The sequence below is a fragment of the Lissotriton vulgaris genome, chromosome 2_1 (genome assembly GCF_964263255.1).
Source record: "Lissotriton vulgaris chromosome 2_1, aLisVul1.2, whole genome shotgun sequence".
In the NCBI taxonomy this organism is placed as follows: Eukaryota; Metazoa; Chordata; class Amphibia; order Caudata; family Salamandridae; genus Lissotriton; species Lissotriton vulgaris.
In genome coordinates, this window is record NC_141687.1 from 951386192 (window position 1) to 951405117 (window position 18926).

Sequence of the window (18926 nt, forward strand, 5' to 3'; positions counted from 1 at the left end):
ACACGAGTTGGGTGTCCAAATTATTTAACCCCTTCGACGCTGATGACGAGCTGGGCTCGTCATGGCGTAGCCTCCTCGCATGCTGATGACGAGCCCAGCTCGTCATGTAAAGTGTGTTTTTTAAAAACCCAGCATGCGAGCGGAATTCCGCTAGCGCGCATGCGGTTAAACACTTTGCCAAAATGGCTTGGTAAATCGAGAAGCCTCTAACCCAGTTTCCCAATGTCTCCTCAACTTTCTTTTTTTGGGGCCAATGGCCACAGCCCCTAGAGTGTGAACGTTCTTTGCAAAGGCTTTGCTTCTTCCCTGTCAGATTTATCCACCAGTAACTCAAATATATCCACATACAGCCCTTTCAGCTTTTTTCCTTTACCTCCATTGAAACATGCCTGCCTAACTGCTCACGCTCATGTCTGTACCTTACCTAAATCCATGGACAGTAAAGGAGCCCCCTGTACCTGATTCTGCTGTTCCCTGAGTAGAGGGAGTCATCACTGTTGCTGTAGAATTCCCAGGCGCACTGTCCCCAGATGTGGAGACTGACTCCATAGGCACCTGACCAGCCAGCTGAGAGGCCCTGCTTCAAGTCCCATCGCAGTGGCGGTCCAGAGCACCCCGTCCGAGTACCCGTGGAGGCTGCCGCAGTAACCAGAGATACCCCACCGACCCCGGTGGCGGCCCCTTCAGCTGCAGCAGTCCCTTGGAACCCTGCACCCCCCCAGCACCATACAGGTGAGCCACCAAGCACCTGGCCCTTTCCAGGTCATCATCATCACTAGTACCCACGAGGAATCTCCCACATCAGGGGGGTCATCAACATCCCCTCTCTAGAGAGCCACAGCAACACACTCAGTAAATTATCCACCAGATCTAACTGGGCAGGTCCCACAGCGGGTGTAACCCCGACAGCTGCACACATGTTGCCGTTCTGTACAATGCCACCACTGGCCGTTGGTCACTCCCATTACCACTGTGACAGTATCTTGCGCTGTAACTTGGCCCGAATCACCCAGCCCTGTGGTCTGAGTAAAAACTATGCCAATATGGTCATGAAAAAATTCCCACAGTGCTGTACCAACAAAAATGCCAAGAGTGCTGCCCCCCAAAGGGTGGCACTAACCAGGTCCCACAGCTAACAGGGACTACAAAAAAACACTGTTTGAAAATTAAAAAATGCTCCCAAATAAACAATTACGCCCTGCAAATGCACCCCCTCACCTGCAGCAACAGCGGTCCCCAGCCGGAGCCGCCACCGAGTACACAGGTACTCTGGTCAGGTGGGCAAAGCTCTAACCTGTACATCCCCTGAGCTGGAGATGACTGTGCTGCTGTTGTCGCAGTGCAGAGTGCGGAGCGGAGCACGCTGAAACTGAAGAGGAGGCAAAAAAAACAACAAGAAAAGAAAAAATCCTCTTTAGGCCACTTTTATGGGCGGGGCCCAATGCGCTCGCTAGTCGGGTGCCCTGGTAGCACTCTAAGTGCCTTAGGGGTCATGGCCCACAGTCAACTAATCGCCGACCGCCTTATTGAGGAGCAGCAGCAATGACCCCCAATGCCGCCATACTGAAAGCTTCCACATGTGCGGCTCCCCCGATATGGGGGGGTAGGCGCGCAACACCCATTGGGCTCACCGGGCTTCAGCCCCCCCTCCCCCCCCATCGTCTTCTTCTGCCCGGGCTAATTTGACACGCACTGAAATGACTGCGCATCGGAGCTGAGAATGTCATTTTTAGGTCTCGCCCTGGAATTCGCATCCGAAGGATGCGTCCAGGGTCGGAGACGTATAGCTATCGGACAAGGGGGAATGGAGGACAAGAAACTGTCACGAGCAGATTTGGGTGCGCGAACGCGCAGGTTGGCGTCCACATTCGCAGCAATTCCCGCGCCGTGCACATCCCCACACATACACACATGCGTGCGCATACACACAGACAGACACTCGCTCGCTCACACACACTCCTCCCCCCTCCCCCCTGGCCCCCTCCCCTCCATGCCGCAGTCATCGGGCTCTTTTAAACACACACACGCATACACACAGACTCCAAGACACATACACACACGCACGCTCACACACATACAGAGCCCCACGCATACACACATGCCCCCCGCCCTCGCAGCTCAGCAAAGGCCCCCACTCACCGGTACTTGTCTCCAGGCGAGGGCTCGTTGCAGGCGGCGGCGGTCTCATCCTTCTGTGCGTGCGAGGCTCTCACCTCACGGAAGCCCGGCCGGGCTTCCGGTGTGTCTTGACGTCCCGCCCCCGGCCTGCCTGACTTCCTCCCGGGATTGTAAACCTTGTTATTTATGTAGCGCTTGTCTTTAGGAGTCATCCGACTCCGGTCGGCTTCCATTTGTGACGCATCATGCTTTTGTGTGTCCGTCATGAGGAGCAACGGAAGTGCTCGTAGCGTGGCCCGCTCTGCCGGGAACAGCGGATAGCAGAGTGCGGCTCCGAGCCTTCAGTATAAGATAGTAAGCATCGGTGGCATGTCGCCCTTGCAATGTAGATCATCAGGGCTTATACATTTTCCTTCACGGTTGGCACCCTCCCGTGTGCGCAACCCCACCACACCTAGAGCATCCAGTGAGCCCGCTTCTCTTCACACCTATATAACTGGGTGATGCACAAGCGCTTCTGTTTTTTCCCTCTGTGCTTTCCAGGCTTGTGTGATGCAGTGCACTGTTTATCTCTTCTTTTGCAACATCCTTACACTCCTTAGAGATCCTGGCCGCAAGAGGTAACGGATATGCGGCATCCCTCTCAACTGCGACGTGTGGGAGGTACTTTGGAGCTTGTTGCCAGTAATGAGCAAAGTGCGCCTGCTCGCAGAGATAGTAGAGTTTTAGGTCCAGTGCCACAAAGCCTCCCTGAGCATAAGCTAACGTCAGAGTGTCCCATTTTAGTCATGGCGGCTTCACTGCCGATGCCAATGTAATCAGTTGCAAGCGTTGTGTCATCATGTTGTGTTGGTGTGATCACTTAAGTTCTGCACACCGCTTGCTTCTCCAATTGATTGTAAAGGTTAGAACGAGGCAGGTTATTGGTGGGCGATGATGTCTAGCTGTCAGCGGGGGCTGCTTACCACATGGCCGAGACTTGTGGACAAGAGCAGGGCTGCAGCCACTACCCCTTCTATGCCCTGACACTGCCCTTGCTACCCCAGCAGTCAGGGGTCATGAAGATAGCACCAGGTACTTTATCTATCAAATAAGACTACTAGTCCCGGAATGCATTGTTTCAGAGAAACGGAAATGGCTGGTCTTTTTCAACAAAAAGTCTAGATTACTACCTTAGTGAGATGCAGGTTTACGAAGGTTTTAAATTTGCACCATTAACAAAAGATTTAGCCTTGCATTTGATATGAGTGGATCTCTCATTGTTAGCTGTGGGAAGGTTGCTGCGGCATTATTGCCCTTAAAGAAACACACTTCAGAAATCAAGACAAGCCCTGCATCAGACAAAGATCGTACTCCTCTTTTGTTCGGCTCCGTAGCCAGGATGAAGTACAATGGAGTAGTTCTATTTCTCCATAGATCATTAGACCTGAAACCAACTTCCAAAATAGACTGACAAAGAAGGCAGATATAGGTTACGTGACTTTGCAGCAGGTTTTCTCCTGGTCACTGGCGATTTTAGCTTGTAGGATTTACTCCAAGATACGTCAGGAAATGCCACCACACACTCGCGCGTTCTTGAAGAAATTACAAAAACACAATGTGAGCTATTGACCTTAGAGACCCACACACATACCATGTAGAATACACTTTTCGCTCACACACCCACAGGTCTTACTCTAGAATAGATTACACTCTGGTTAGCATGGTCCTTGAGCCCACAATACTTGACACCAGGATACACCCTCTCATAATCTCAGAGCATGCCCCTACAGAGTTCTCTTTAACCTGGGATCTGTAACATATCCAGATAGCTGTAGGGTTTTCAATCATGCAGTACAAAGAGACCTGGTATTGACATCATAACTAGAAGGAACACCTTATTACATTCTATCTCTTGAAAAGCCAGCCTAGCATGTATATGGGACACCTTTAAATCTATCATGAGACAAGCCACACACACACTGCTGGAGGAGTACCCTGCCCAGACTAAGAAGGAACACAAAGACAACCCAACAAGAACACTCCAGCATAAGGTTATGGCTCTAAGAGGTAAACTGAATGCAATGGCTACTAACAAGGTGGAACTCACCCTCCTTAGACTCAAAAAATACACATATGATAAGGACAACAAGGTAGGCACACATCTGGCCAGGTAGCTCAGGCACGAATAAGAAATCAACTATATTGGGGACATATCACTAAGGGAAGATAGTAGAAACCAAGAAAGATATACCAGAAGACTTTTTGAGAATTCTACAAAGCTATGTACTTACAAGGCCCGGCAAGAAGCCCTGTCTTGGAGGACGAAGTATTGGAGACCAATAAATCACTTCCACTCCGTAAGGCACCAGGCGCAGATGGCTATACAGCCAACTTTTATAAACCATTCTCCAAAGTGCTAATAACTTACCTAGCTATTCTGTTCAATTCTAGGAAAAATGGGACACTCACTTTTTCAATGTTGGAAGCCCACATCTCTCTTATTTTAAAACAGACGGAGAATGCTACACAGTGGACCTCATACAAGTCTAAAGAGTGTCTGAATCTAGGCGCTAAACCTTAAAGAAACATGTTAACTACTGGGCTGAAGATGCAACTCAAATAACTTACCACACTAATCAGTCAAACTTCATACTGGGCAGGCAAATTTATAATAATATCAGTATAGTTTCCAAGCCTTGCGTGCCGCAGAGAAGATCCTCATCTGGTTGTACCGGCCCTTCCTTGTAAAAACTCAGCAAACATTTGGCTGTGGCTACACCTTCACTAAGATGCTGGTGGCAGGTTATACATGCCCAATCTCTCGAATAAATGTTAATAGGAATTATTATTGCCGGTTAGCTCCCTTGGAAGAAGGTTCATGCCTGGACGGCTCTCACCTTGCTGCTTTTTGCACCTAGCATTGAGCCTTTAGCAGCAAGGAAGAGAGCAATGAGGGGCTAGGGGGTATGCCCTGTTCCAGAAACGAACATAAAAATGTTTTACAATCTATCCCCTTCCAAAATATTGTGACTAAAATATCGTAGTCAACAATATGGTCATCCTATACTTATAATACTAAGTACAAAAATTTAGAGGATAAAAATATTGTTGACATTAATGTTGTTGTAGGGATTCTGCGAAGTCACAGAAGTATGCTTGGGATCTTAGGAACTTAGCAGGCAGGGACTGAGTCATCCTATCACATGAGTACCCATTAGCCCTGCACCAACTAGCTATAGTGTCTTACTTGCCCCTCCTACTCACTTACAGTGGAACTAGTGATTAGACACCCCAGAACACAACACTCCCAACCCTCTCAAAAATCGCGGTGGCAGGACACACCCTTTTGCTCTCACACTTGTACTTGTCCACAATAAGCACTGACAGAGACAAGGAAAAAGTGTAAAATGTTTATTTTAAATGTTGTGCTCTAGTATGCAGTATATGTGCCACAACAAGTAAGAAAATGCCTAACACAAATATGGTCAGCATAATAGTAGTGCATAAATCATAAAAGGAGCTATCATTATACGAGACAAGGTAGCCTAATCCCCTCCCCTTCTACAGAAGCAAAGTGATTATACATCAGAAGATCTCTGGGGGTTTGCTGCAGACCCATACCTCAGCGGGTATGTGCGATTTCCCTCACCCCCTCTCCTCACTCTTGCTCTCACATTGAAGGAGAGGTGTTGGGTGGGGACTTTTATTCATGTCTGGGCTGCGGCCCCCCGTTGCTCACACCGAGGGCTGCCTGGCGGTGCTGCGGGGGAGACAGGGGAGCTGGCAGTGAAGCAAGGCAGAGCAGGCTGGTCTTTTATTTTGGATCCATTTCACAGAGGAGCAACAGCACCTTGAAGTTATACAGAGCTGTAGGAATACATGAAAACAACCATTGTTCTAAGATTTGCTGTTAGGTTAGACGTAAACTGTCGAGGTATGGGACACAGCACAGCGCCTACACGTTCAATCTGTGGTCATTGGTGCTTTATTTCACTGAGCTCAAATTCGCCACACAAAGGAAAGCAGTTTTGTGGAGCAAGTTACACATTTTGTTGTGGCACCGAGGCCACGGGCGGTGTGTTCACCACCCTCTGTAGTTAACAATGCCTCATAAAGTAGATCTCATGAGGCCCGCAAACCACAACAGACTCATGTTAGCTTGGTGGTTCAATAGGTTAACTTCACGCACGCACTGTAGAAACCTCTCACTGCAAGGTCGAAGGGTCTGATCACTGCCGGTCTAGTCAACTCCTTACACTTTAAACGTTGTTAAATTCCCCCAAATGGCTTAAGTAAAGATAACACTAAATGGCAGTGCAGCTTTTACGTGTTTCACGGAGCATACCACTTTTTAGGTGTCTTTCTGTCTGCCTCGATGGTTGTGTTTTTTTTTCCAGAAGAGCGCTGTGCATGTTGATTAGACTAGTCATTTACATTATCCGTTGTAAATTTGGACCTACAAGTCCCAGCATGCCCTTTGCTATTGGCTGATAATCCACGACGGGCTGAAACCAGTCTCATGATACGGAGCCAGTTGACAGCTTTGATAACAGACAATTGTCCACGTGGTGGCCGCTGCTTTTGACACGAGGCCACCATTAAAACAAGAGTCCATGTTATCAGTAGTTAGTTATCAAATGCAGCGGTCTCTCATCTTGCCAGCGAACCGCCCTCATGGCATGGGCCTGGTGACTCCTATGCTAATATTATCAGTCAATAATCCGTGCCGTGGCCTCTGCCTCGTGCCTAGGTGTCACTTTCCAGCTGTGGTATTATTAGCAGTCAATCTACGCCATGACTGCTGCCTAGGGTCAGTTCAACACATATTAAATTACAAATGCTATCGGTGTCACATTTGCGAAAGTTAAAACTATTGGCATTGTAAATGACAAAGCTATTAATTTCGCAATTTTCAAAACCAACACATATATAAAATATTTGTCATTTACAATACCAATAGCTCAAACTTTCCTAATGCGAGACCTATTGCATTGCAAATGCTTGTTATTGATGCAGCCCGAGCCAGCCAGCCTCTACACAGTGTCAGTGAACCCCTAGCCCCCACCTCTTGTTTTCCTTTACTGGTGCCGAGGTGATATCCTTGCCTGAAGGCAGGTATTTCACCTAAGCACTTGATGTGTTCAGCATGGAGTGGGAGTGGGAAGATGCACACAGCAGGGGGAAAGGGACGGCCAGTGCAGGTGATGCTTTTCCTTTGTAAAGGAATTTCTGCTGGTGTCATAGCCCAGGGTTTGCTGTCTGTGCACTTGTATGGATGTGTATTCCATGCAAGTGCACAGACATCAAACCCTGGGCTATGACGCCAGCAGGAATTAATTTACAAAGGAAAAGCATCACCTGCACTTGACATCCCTTTCCCTCTGCTGTCCGTGCACTTGTATGGAATTCACATCCACAGCGCAGCGCACCAGGGGCCATATGTATCAAGCCTTTTGCGAATCACAAAGGCCGAAAGTCGTAGAATTTCGGCCTTTGCGAATCACAAACGGTCTTTTTGCATGTTTTGACATGTATCAAAAATTCGCAAAATAAGGAATCTCAAAGATTTGCGATTCCTTATTTTGCCATAGCATTTAAGGAATCACAATTTTGGGGTTGATACATATGGCCCCAGATAAATGGTGAACAGGGCCATGGATCTTTCTCTAAAGAGGAGAGTCCCCTCCGAATATGCAAATGTAGTGTAAGTTTATAGTGTTCATTTTTTGGGGTGCTAGTGGGTAACTTTAGGGTTCAGGGTGAGTGTGGGTTTTAGGGTGCCAGGGAGTAATTTTAGGGTTCAGGGTGGGTTACGGATTGGGGTGCCAGGGGGTTATTTTAGGGTTCTGAGTGGGTATGGGTTTTAGGGTGCCAGGGGTAATTTTAGGGTTCAGGGTAGTAATGGGTTTTGGTGTGCCAGGGGGCAATTTTAGGGTTCAGGGTGGGTATGGGGGCCAGGAGGGTAATTTAGGGGTTCAGGGTGGGTGTGGGTTTTGGGGTGCCAGGGGTAATTTTAGGCTTCAGGGTGGGTATGGGTTTTGTGGGGTAAGGGTGTAATTTTAGGGTACCGTGGGAAATTTTGGGGGTCAGAGTGGTAATGGGTTTTGGGGTGCCAGGTGTAACTTTAGGGTTCAGGGAGGGCATGGGATTTGGGGTTCCAGGGGTAATTTTAGGGTTCAGGGTGGGTATGGGATTTGGGGTGCCACGGGGTAATTTTAGCGTTTAGGGTGGATGTGGTTTTCGGGTGTCAGGGGCAATTTTAGGGTTCAGGGTTGGTATGGGTTTTGGGGTGCCAGGGGGTAATTTTAGGGTTTAGGGTGGTTAAGGGTTTTGGGGTGCTATGGAGTTAATTTTAGGGTTCAGGGTGGGTATCGTTTTAGGATGTGAGGGGGAATTTTAGGGTTCAGGGTGTGTGTGGGTTTTCGAGTGTCAGGGGGGGCAATTTTAGGGTTCAGGGTGTGTATGGGTTTTGGGGTGCCAGGGGGTAATTTTAGTGTTTAGGGTGGTAATGGGTTTTGGGGTGTCATGGGGTTCATTTTAGGGCTCAGTGCGGGTATGGGTTTTAGGGTGTGAGGGGGGTAATTTTGGGGTTCAGGGTGGTAATGGATTTGAGGGGGCAAGGGTGTAATTTTAGGGATCAGTGTGGGTATGGGTTTTGGGGTGCCAGAGGTAATTTTAGGGTTCATGGTGGGTATGGGTTTTGGGGGTAAGGATGTAATTTTAGGGATCAGCGCAGATATGGGGTTTGTGGTCTAGGGGGATGATTTCAGGGTTCAGGGTGGTAATGGGTTTTGGGGTCCGAGGGGGTAATTTTAGGGTTGCATGTTTTCTCCGCTTGACCTGAGCATTAATCGATCCTGATTATCTGCCATTTTAGCCCCGCCCCATTGATTAACATTAGCCACGCCCCTGCCATGTTAGGCCCCCCCGCCCCGAAATTAAGACCTAGTTGCGCCCCTGTGGGGGAGCATTTGACAATTTTGCTTTCTCGGGTGTCCGCCTTGCTAGCTGTTAGAGCCCTGCTTCTGTGACCTGGGGCTAGACTACTATGTTTCATACGGTGGTCGATGTGGGGGTGATTTGAGGGGCACAACATGCCCATACTTTTTTTAATTTTAGAAAAACAATTTCCCTACTTTTTGTGGAAAGACAACTTAACTGGGACAATTAATTCCGATGGTTGAAATGCTTTAGCTGAAGTGTAACTCAGAGACTCCTGTGATGTGAAACCGAGGGAGGGGCAGACAGCTAAACAAGACTTCTTGCTAGGGTACTTGCTTTCCTGAAAGAAATGTAAATGTTGACATGATCAATCTGCAAATGTAAAAGGTGCTTGGAGGCCAGTATTGGCTTTAATTGTTATTATTAAAATGTGTATTATAATGCACTATTTATTTTTTATTTTTAACCTTTTTGCACATTTTGCAGCAGCCTTTCTTATACTGTGTGCAATGTAAGTTTAAAATAACGACTTTCATGTTCACAGATCTTTCTGTTACATGCTGGAACCTTGTAGCACTAAACATACACAAGTCACTATTCTCCACTGCACCGAGGCGATTCAGTTCTGTGGTTCTCTGGTGCAGTGCAACTAACAGATGTTTTATATTGTAGGATAGTGCACTGCCCAGTGAATAACAAATTTGGATTGAATTTTCACTTAAACTGTGTTATTTTATATGTAGTAACCTGAAAGTGAAAGCCCGAAAAAATTTACAGAATATTTTGTTTGTTTAACCACACCTTTGACCACACCCCCACACTCACTCACTCCGCCCCCGTTGTGTGCAGCAGTCCAGTTCCTATACTTTTTTTATGCACTTTAACCATTGGTTGCACACCATACTCAAATGGGATATAAAAGAAATCTTATCTGCCTCAACGAACCCTATGGTGTTTAATTGTATTTAACGAAGACCATTGGCGGTTTGTAAGTGTTAAGGGTACATTAACACAGTGGCTTAAAGAAAAGGTGGAGGAGATGGAGAGAGAGGTCGGAAAACTAAGGGTGATGAGAGGCGATAAAGAAGCAAGGGGAAGGGCAGAATCAATGTAAAGGCAAAAGTTAAAAGCAAGAGTAGGGTGTTTACGTTATTTTCGGAAGGTGTTGAAGTTTCATTTGAATTTGAAGTCCAGTTGAGGGTAACTGTGCTAGACCTTTCAGAAGAGTTGTGGACTCTCATTGTGTACTCTCATGTCTTTCTGTTATTTGAGGAAAATATAAATATAGCTGGAAGCCTTTAAACTTTTGAACTCAGTTTGGGAAGGGAGCCTTGGTCCTTCTATTAGAGTTTCATTATCAGTCTGGAACGACGGAGACATCTTTAACTTCTGGGGAGTGGGCGCAGGGTTTAGCGTTCATGACCAAGAGTACCACAAAGCTCCCCTCAGAAATTTGAAATTGTCAGGGCAAACAGGAATACCCCACGCAATTCCCCTAATAATTCCTCATGTTACCCTAGAGTTTCATGCATACATTTCAGCAGCCAAGGAGTCTAGGTGGAATGAATAGGATCTTAAGAGTTTCTGGAGATCTTGCCATTTCTCTGAAACTGGTGGTAGCTACATGCCCAGTCGGCAATATAGGCCCACTCACAATGGATGATTTAGCAGGAAATGCTGAGCTCAAGTGGACGCCGACAAGTAGGCTCTTTGGCTATGAAAAATTTGATACACACTTTTTGGTTCTTTGGGGCTTCTCAGTGAGTTAGGTTGTGATATTGGGGCGCAGCCTAGCCGCTGATGGAGATCAGTGTCATGGTTATACATATACCAGGTGGTGATGTGACCCTTGCTGGCATCAGCAAGTGTTGCTGAATAGCAGAGGTGCCAGTGATGATCCCTGTGGGTCCCTTTGAGATGATAAATGTACAAGGTTTTCATTAATCTGTTCTGACAAAGTGCAGGGCAGATTTTAGCAAAGCACTTTGTTTTCGGACAGCCGTTCCGATTCGGTTTGCCCGATGTATGGCGACGGACATGTTGTGCTCTAGCCACGCATAAGTATGTTTTGTAAGTGTTGGTGTGAGGCAGGATGATTGTGAGGGTGTGAGGGTTTTGCGGTATGTTCCTCAGAAACAGTAGTTCGTATCTTTGATCTATTCTTGCACGGAAAAATCCTTTTATCTAATAGTGGATGTTTTCAAAGCATGTGGAGATGTTGGACTGCTTCAGGGAGATATACCCAGATATTTCAGAGTTAAACTAAAAACAGAAAGGGATTTATACACATAAGAGATCTTTACAAACCAACACTCAGACCTAAATACACACAAGTAAAGGACCTAATTCAGAAACTGCATTTGGAGTCCTACAGTGGTACTACTTACTACAAAATGCAATTCACAAAATTATGGTTGGAAATTGCCACCTCTCCCACCTTTTCTATGGGGAGATCTCCACACATATAAGTTTACTACTTAGGGGTCGATTATGATGCCGTCTGGAAAGGGTCCGAACAAGATTCAGATTCGACGAATCTGATTCGGAACTTTCCGGACAACTGATTACATTGCAAGGAAACACTTCGAGCTGTCCGAATCGGTTCCGAACACCATTTGGATAGACCAAGTCATTCAGAGACGATTCCAACGGCTCTATGGACACGGTTTCCGAACGAGCAATTACGATGACAGATTCGGACAGGCGTTCCGATTCGGTTTGTCCAACTCAAAACAGCTGTCGGAATCTGAGTTCGGGGGCCTGTAGCAGGCCCCACTTCACTCTGAGGTCTCCGGTTGGGGCCTGTGGGGGTACCCATGGGACCCCCCTGTTAAACCGTGCACAGTGTGACAGGAACCATGGGGTGCCTGTCACAGGGTGCATGATTTTCCCCAACAACCCCTTTTTTCAAAGGAGCCTGTGTTCTCTTTCGGAACAAAGGGTCCCATTGAAGTCAATGGGAATCCGACCGAACGATGTTGGTAAGCATCGTAATCGGTCGGTCGGACTCGCATAACCAAAATCATTCGGAAACGATTACAAAACCGATTCAATTGGACGAGGTTCCTAACGAGATCGTAATCGGCCCCTTAGTCGTAAATGTGTGAGGGAGCCAGGGAAGAGGACAAAAAATGAGGACTACTTACTATAACATAGGAGGGGTTTAAGGAGAGCCAAGGTGGGGTTTAGCGAGGAACGTGCTAATATACACACCAACTCACAAAAGAGTAAGACCATTGCTATTCACAAAATACACTTCTAACATCATTTCAATGGAAGAGGCCACAAAACAGTTGTAAATGTCCTCCAGCTCAGCCTTGGAGTAAGTCAAAGATCACACACTGCCACTCACAGGTACAGTAACAGACTCCCATGGAAAACAATGGAGGCAGGAACTTAAATATCACAAAATAGGAAATGTTATTAAATACATTAAGTTATTAAGACTTTTAAATTAAATCATTGCATTAGGACTAGGGCAGCAGGAGGTGCTGTAGCACCCCTAGAACAACTTTGAAGGAGTTCAAAACAACGAGAATGATCAATTAAGAGGCATTTGATTTGTTTGTGTCTTGTAACATTTGATGTGCTTCAAAGACAGGTCAAATGTCAGGCCATGTGTCCTGACAAACTGCTGTTTAATCTGTTTTCTTAACCTGCATATTGATGCTTAATTTCCCCTTCTATTACTGCAAAGTGACAACCCTGCCGTGTACAGAGAGTGTGAGAAGAGCAGGCAGAATTATATCAAATGTTATTTTTTTAAACAATTGAAATCTTTGCAATTTAACTTGCAAAATATTAGCAGTGTGCACAGAGAAAGTAACTACTGAAGATATTTCCAGTTGCAAATGAGGCTTTTTTTTAAATTCTGAAGTGTGATGGAAATGAAGAGTTTCAGGATATTAGAACAGACCAAGACAATGTACTTGTGTGACAAATATGCATAAGAACCAAATTTCCACACGTTATTGTCTTGTACGCAATATATGTTTTGCAGTATAACTGCACGCCTGATGCAAATGTTATGGCCATTGCAAGAGTGCATTTAAATCGACAATGTTATCTTTGTACAAGGCAGTACCCAACCCCTCCATGCTACTCCCATGTTTAAGACAATGTGCTTCAAAAAGCACCAGGGAATGCATATTAGAAGCCTACCATTCTCCTCCTGAATAGACATGGCTCATTTGCCATACTTGTCTTTCACGCAATACTTTGATGTGATTTCAGTGAGATAACAATGATGGCTGCACCCCCACTATCAAATTTGTTCTACCACCGCCTAATTAAATATACATATATTCAATACTTTGTGTCTGCAACAAACAATGTCTATATATTTCCAAAGCTGCGGCTACCCATTTCCTTAATTTCCAATGGAGCAGACACAGCAGACTTTTTAAAGGCTCTCTGGCATGGTTGTACAGGCGCCATATTGTTTCCATTATCCACTCAACAAAGGGCTGTTGTGGGTTCCTGAGACGATCGACCTCTCCTTGCATGCCGAACGTCGTCCACCTGGAGAGAATCTATGACCATATTTTGTTGTTTTTGAAAGAACCATGACTCTGTTCTCTTTGGAATCTGACTTATTGCGGTAAAAATACCGTATTCACCCCTTCCTGTCCCAACGTCTGCGCCCACTAAAAAAAGTTCAACAAAAACAAAATGCCCAGGAAACTCAAAGTTATCCAGAAATGCAGCTTACGAGTCTCAAGGCCAGCTTAATGAAATCTGACTGTCAGTCATGTTTCTCAGTGCACTCGTCATATCCTGTGAACCATCCCGTGGCCTTTGCAAGATCTCTATCCATGGAGATGTCTCCCAGAAGCTGGGTAGGACAGTCACTGTCCTTGCGGAAGGCTTTCTCTTTCCTGTGGAACAATACATCTATTTACCCTTTCCCTCTATCACAGCCACAGGAAATATCCTGCTGGTCAGTAGGCAGACTGTAGCCCTTCCCTCTAGCCACAGGAACTGGAGTGACCCCTCTCTGGCCACTAAGCAGGCTGCAAGCGGCTTTCTGACAAAAAGCCAAACCTGTACTTGTGTCTGAACTTTGGTTGCTAACCTGGGGCTGGTGATTCTGCGGACCATTAATTTGTTTTTAGGTCTTGCCTATGCAGCGCACATGCGCTGCATAGGAAAGAGACCTGTAGCCATCAATTGCCTTTTTCAGGCTAAAACGTGCACGCAATCCATTGCCTTCAATTGCAAAGCATGCACGTCTGGCGATTCCCTTGCAAGAGCGAGCTTTGGACACCATATGTTTGTAATTGCCACACTATTGCTGCTGTTGTCCCAAACTCCAAGATTAGTTCTGCATGTCTGCCCATAGATTGTTCAGCAAAGGTAAACACGGTTCCCCACTCCAAATGTGGTCCGCTTGAACTACAACTCCCAGAATGCACCAAATTTACATGCATATAAAAGTACTTCATTCAATTTCACAGAGAGATTATGTTGTTCCAGGGATGCACTGTGAACCCCTACCCACTTGAAATCATTAAGGCTGGTTCCCTCTCACCTTGAAGTAGGCCACGTGTAGGTAGTTGTAAGGGCTCCTGTTGGTGAACTCGAGCTCCAGCTCCTCTGCGATCTGGTAGAGGCTAGAGGGGTCCCTGAGAAGCCGCTGCTCGCAACTCTTCAGTCATCGGCCCGGTGCATCACGGAGAGGAAAAAGCGCAGGTCCTTCAGGGGGAGGGGGTCTTCTGGGGGGCCAGGCTCTATCAGCCCCCCATAGTGCCCACAACACCATGCCCGGTGGGTGCGCAGGGCCGCAGCGCCCTCTCCACGTACAGGATGACTGAAGTCCAGTCCCCCCGGTAGTATGCCTCCACCCAGCTGTCGTAGAGCAGATCGTAAGGCTCCAGGAGGCCCTTAGCCACCAGGAGCGAGGGAAGCACCATCAGAAAGGCAAGCTGTGCCAGTGTAGCCATGATCGAGGGTGTGAAAAGGGAGGCTGCTCCAGCTAGTTCAGTCTGCTGAACTTGCCAACCGATGCACAGCATCCAGGAGAAGGGCCCTGGGCAGTGAGAGCAGAGCAGTTCCTGCTGAGCATTGCCGGAGCAAAACTACAACTGTACTGGCGATCACCACTAGATGGCACCACTGCACAGGACCGAGACATGGAGGCCATCTTGGATTGGGGGTCCTGGTTCGTTCTGGGTCAAAATAGCTTAGTTTGGGCAGCCAATCAGTCTCTTCACAGTTTCTCCACTCTTGAAAAAATGTAGATATAGTGAGACAAGATTTCAGGTTAGCACTTTCAAACTGTGGAATTTGTTAGATGCCTCCAAACATTTAAGCAGCGCTGGTCTTTGGCGGTTATGGCTGATGCTTGCTCCAGGTCTAACTCGGATTTAGCAATTGCTGGAAAAAAAATAAATGTAAACTACATTTAGCCAGACTGTACAGTCAGAAAAAGCCTGGATAATGTATCCCCAAAACCAGTTGGTGCTAGGGATAGTGGAAGCTTTCGGAGAAATAATTAAAACAAGCATTGGCATAGCCAATAGGTCTGGCCTATAGGACCTTATAAGTGTTTAGTTATCCAGCACAATATATTTGGTGCAACAACATCAACTGTTGCATGGCTAAATACGTATAAGGTCCCAAAGGCGAAACCTATTGGCTATGCCAATGCTTGTTTTCTGGTGTTGTAATGCTAACATGTGCCCTCTGGTTGTCAAATCATACCAAGTTGTATTTTGGCTTAAATCTTTTTATTGAGTTGTCGAGCACTGAATTGTCACTGGATTACTGCCCGGCCACAATGTATACAATCAATAAGATATGTCACACTGCACTGGTTATTTGCAAGTTCATAATAAACACTTTGGTGGGGTGATTTGAAACACCTTTAAGTGCGAATAAAGCAAGTGTCCCCTTTTACCCCAAGTGTTTCTCTTCTCCCTCTCCCCAACTTCGGAAGGAGAATCCTGCCTCCTTGTTTAGCCACCACAGTAAGCCCTCAATAAGACATAAGTTACTCGCAAGCACATCATCTTTAATCTACATAACAGTACTCGGGTACAAAAAACAACCTCGCATCTTAAAGAGGCCTAGGGCCCTCCATTTGGCATGAAGTACAGAGTTTGGCAGGTCTTCCCTCAGCATTGCCAAGCTGTATTTTGAGGCAGGGAATGTTGCTTTTAGTGACAATGAACACAGGGCCACCCACCCTCCTCTTATCTGGAGGTTTGTTGTTTCCAACTGACTGGGAGAACCATGCAGTAACATTTACATAGAAATTATACAGAGAGCTTATGGACATCACACGTGGTTTGGTCCCTTTTTGCTTCAAAGGAAATGAGATCACCGGACTGTTCACCAGCAAGATCAACCATTGCACTTTTTATGGTCTTGCTAGAAAGCACAGCTGTCGCCAGACAATTATGTGAGAATCACCAGGAGAGAGGGGTTCGACTCTCATCACATGCTAGGAGGCAGGAGTACATGTTTTGATTGGGCAGAAGATGTACGCTTTCATAAAAAGTTCTTGCCCTCCACACAGTTGTGATAATTTTGTTTATTTATCCAGATGTCTGAGCTTGAACTTTCAGAGGCTCTCACATGACAGTAAAGTGGCTTAGATAATTAGATTATTTATGGGTTTTTTCTCTGGCAGCAGCACAGATGGAAGGAGGGAAGGCATTACTCTTCGAGGATTGTTAGGTCTTGCTTGCCAGTGCAACTGTCACCTGATCATTTAACCTACATTAATATTATTCTACAGTTCTTCGCTTTCACACTAATTTGCATCCATTCCCATGCTATCTTCTTGCAATGCTTCACATTACCATACAACATTAATTGAAAGCCAGACTTTTGGCATTGACAAATGCTTCTTTATTTAAATAATCCAATTTGGAAACTTGAGAGGGAGCGTGATAATAGGCTGATTGATAATGAGCACAAACTCCCTATAAAACTAAATGAGGCTAATGGCATACTTTTATTTAAAAGATCACCACCCATATCAGTTAAATTACAGGGGGTGAAAAGCAACAACACAAGAGTTGGAATTTTTATTCCTAAATGTCCTGAACAATATACTTGAAGTTTTGTAAGAAAGTGTTATACCACCTATAGAGAGCAGTATGCAGCTTGTATGCTGTGCCGATTCTAGGACATGGTAGGGCGAAATTAGTAAGAGACACCACATCACTCCTAAAATCTGAATATAAAGTGCCTCAAGCAGGGAAGGAAAAACACCAGGCCCCAGTCAGAGGGGAGGGATCAGCCTTCTCTGCCCTGGTCCATTGGAAGAAGGAGGGACCTGATGACGTGGGGTGGTGATGATGAAGCATTGTGGCCGCCATTTTGGCATCAGCATTCCCTATTATGCATCGGTCACTATTATTTTACTATGTAACTTGGCTCACCTCCAACACTGGCACAAGGGAGGGTACCTTTTAAAGCAAGTTGGGCGGGGAGGAGTTCTTGTTTGTAGCATTAACGCATGGGGCAGGAGGTGTAATGCCTCAAAGAAAGAGATATACAGAACAGGTAAAGGGAAGCACAGGAGAAGTGGGGGAGACTTAAACCTGACTGTAAAAAGAAGTACCACTGATTTCCGCAATTGTACTACCAGTTATTTGTGTGCATGGATGCCCCTGGGGTGTTTAATTGATGACTTACTGGTATTGATAGGTTGGCATTAACAGTCTCAAGACTTCCACGTAAGAGCCCTCTATAATAGGGGCATGTCATAGATGTAGCAGTTGCTACCCCGACTTGAACTTAGGTGCCCCTGGAACTGCCTCTTCCTTCCTTGCGCTTGATTCAGGAAGGGGGTCAGCGGAGACAGAAAGTGGAAGGTTTGGAAGATCCCAGTTTACTTTACATAGTTTCACTCTTTGACCTGCCCCAAGTAATTTTGAAGCAAATAAGAAACTACTGAGGGTCGAAGGATGGGGAAGGGCTCATACGTCATACCTGTGATGTCATCGAGGGTCAAACTGCGAGTGATGACACGAGCACTACCCCTGCCATTTTGGTGAGTCAATATCCATACATTGTGGCCCTGCTGTGGCTAACCGAACCACTGGAAGTTTAATGTGCACCAGTTCTGAGTATACCGAGCCAAGGCTGCAATGTTCAAGTTGTCTTTTTCTTGAAAGTACCAAGTATAGACATCATCTCTGGCTTGCTCTGAGCGTCTCGAGACTGCTTGGGGGTCGCTTTTTGATAAAGGGGCAAGCCAACTAATTCAAATTAATATCTTTGTCATACCGAGCCAGGGGTCTGGGTTGCCTCTAAGTGGCATGCGATATGTGGCATGTAAGCCACAGAAAAGGCAAACTGAAAAAATAGATTACTTCTTGAACCCTTTATTTCACTTAGTGTGTTAGGCTATATATTACGGTGTTAACATCTATTAAAAGTAGAGGCTTTTAAACAAGAACTTTCCCCCACCATCAATGAATGTCCTGACATCATGGCCATGAGACAACCAAAAGATGTTAGTCACGCGTACTCTATATTGAGAACATTATTGTGTATTAAACAATGCACTCGTCAGTTTTTTTTATGTATCCCACATCCTAAACTGATTTATTTCAATGTATCTCAGATTTGACACTCATTCAGATTTAAGCATATTGAAACAAAGGGAATTGCACAGGGTCACGCAGTTTGAGTAGCCGGGATTCGAACACAGGTGTTCTGGTCACACATTCTGTTGTTCATCCATTGGACGGACATTTCCTTCTCGCTTCATTTTACCACCATATGAAAATGCTTTATGTTCAACTATTTCATGAGCTACACCACTACACTATGTTCATTTAGTACAAGAATCACATGTTCATTTTATCTGACACGATCAGTATATAAAGTGTCAAAATGTCTTTCTTGAAAAAAAAGTACAAAGTTAA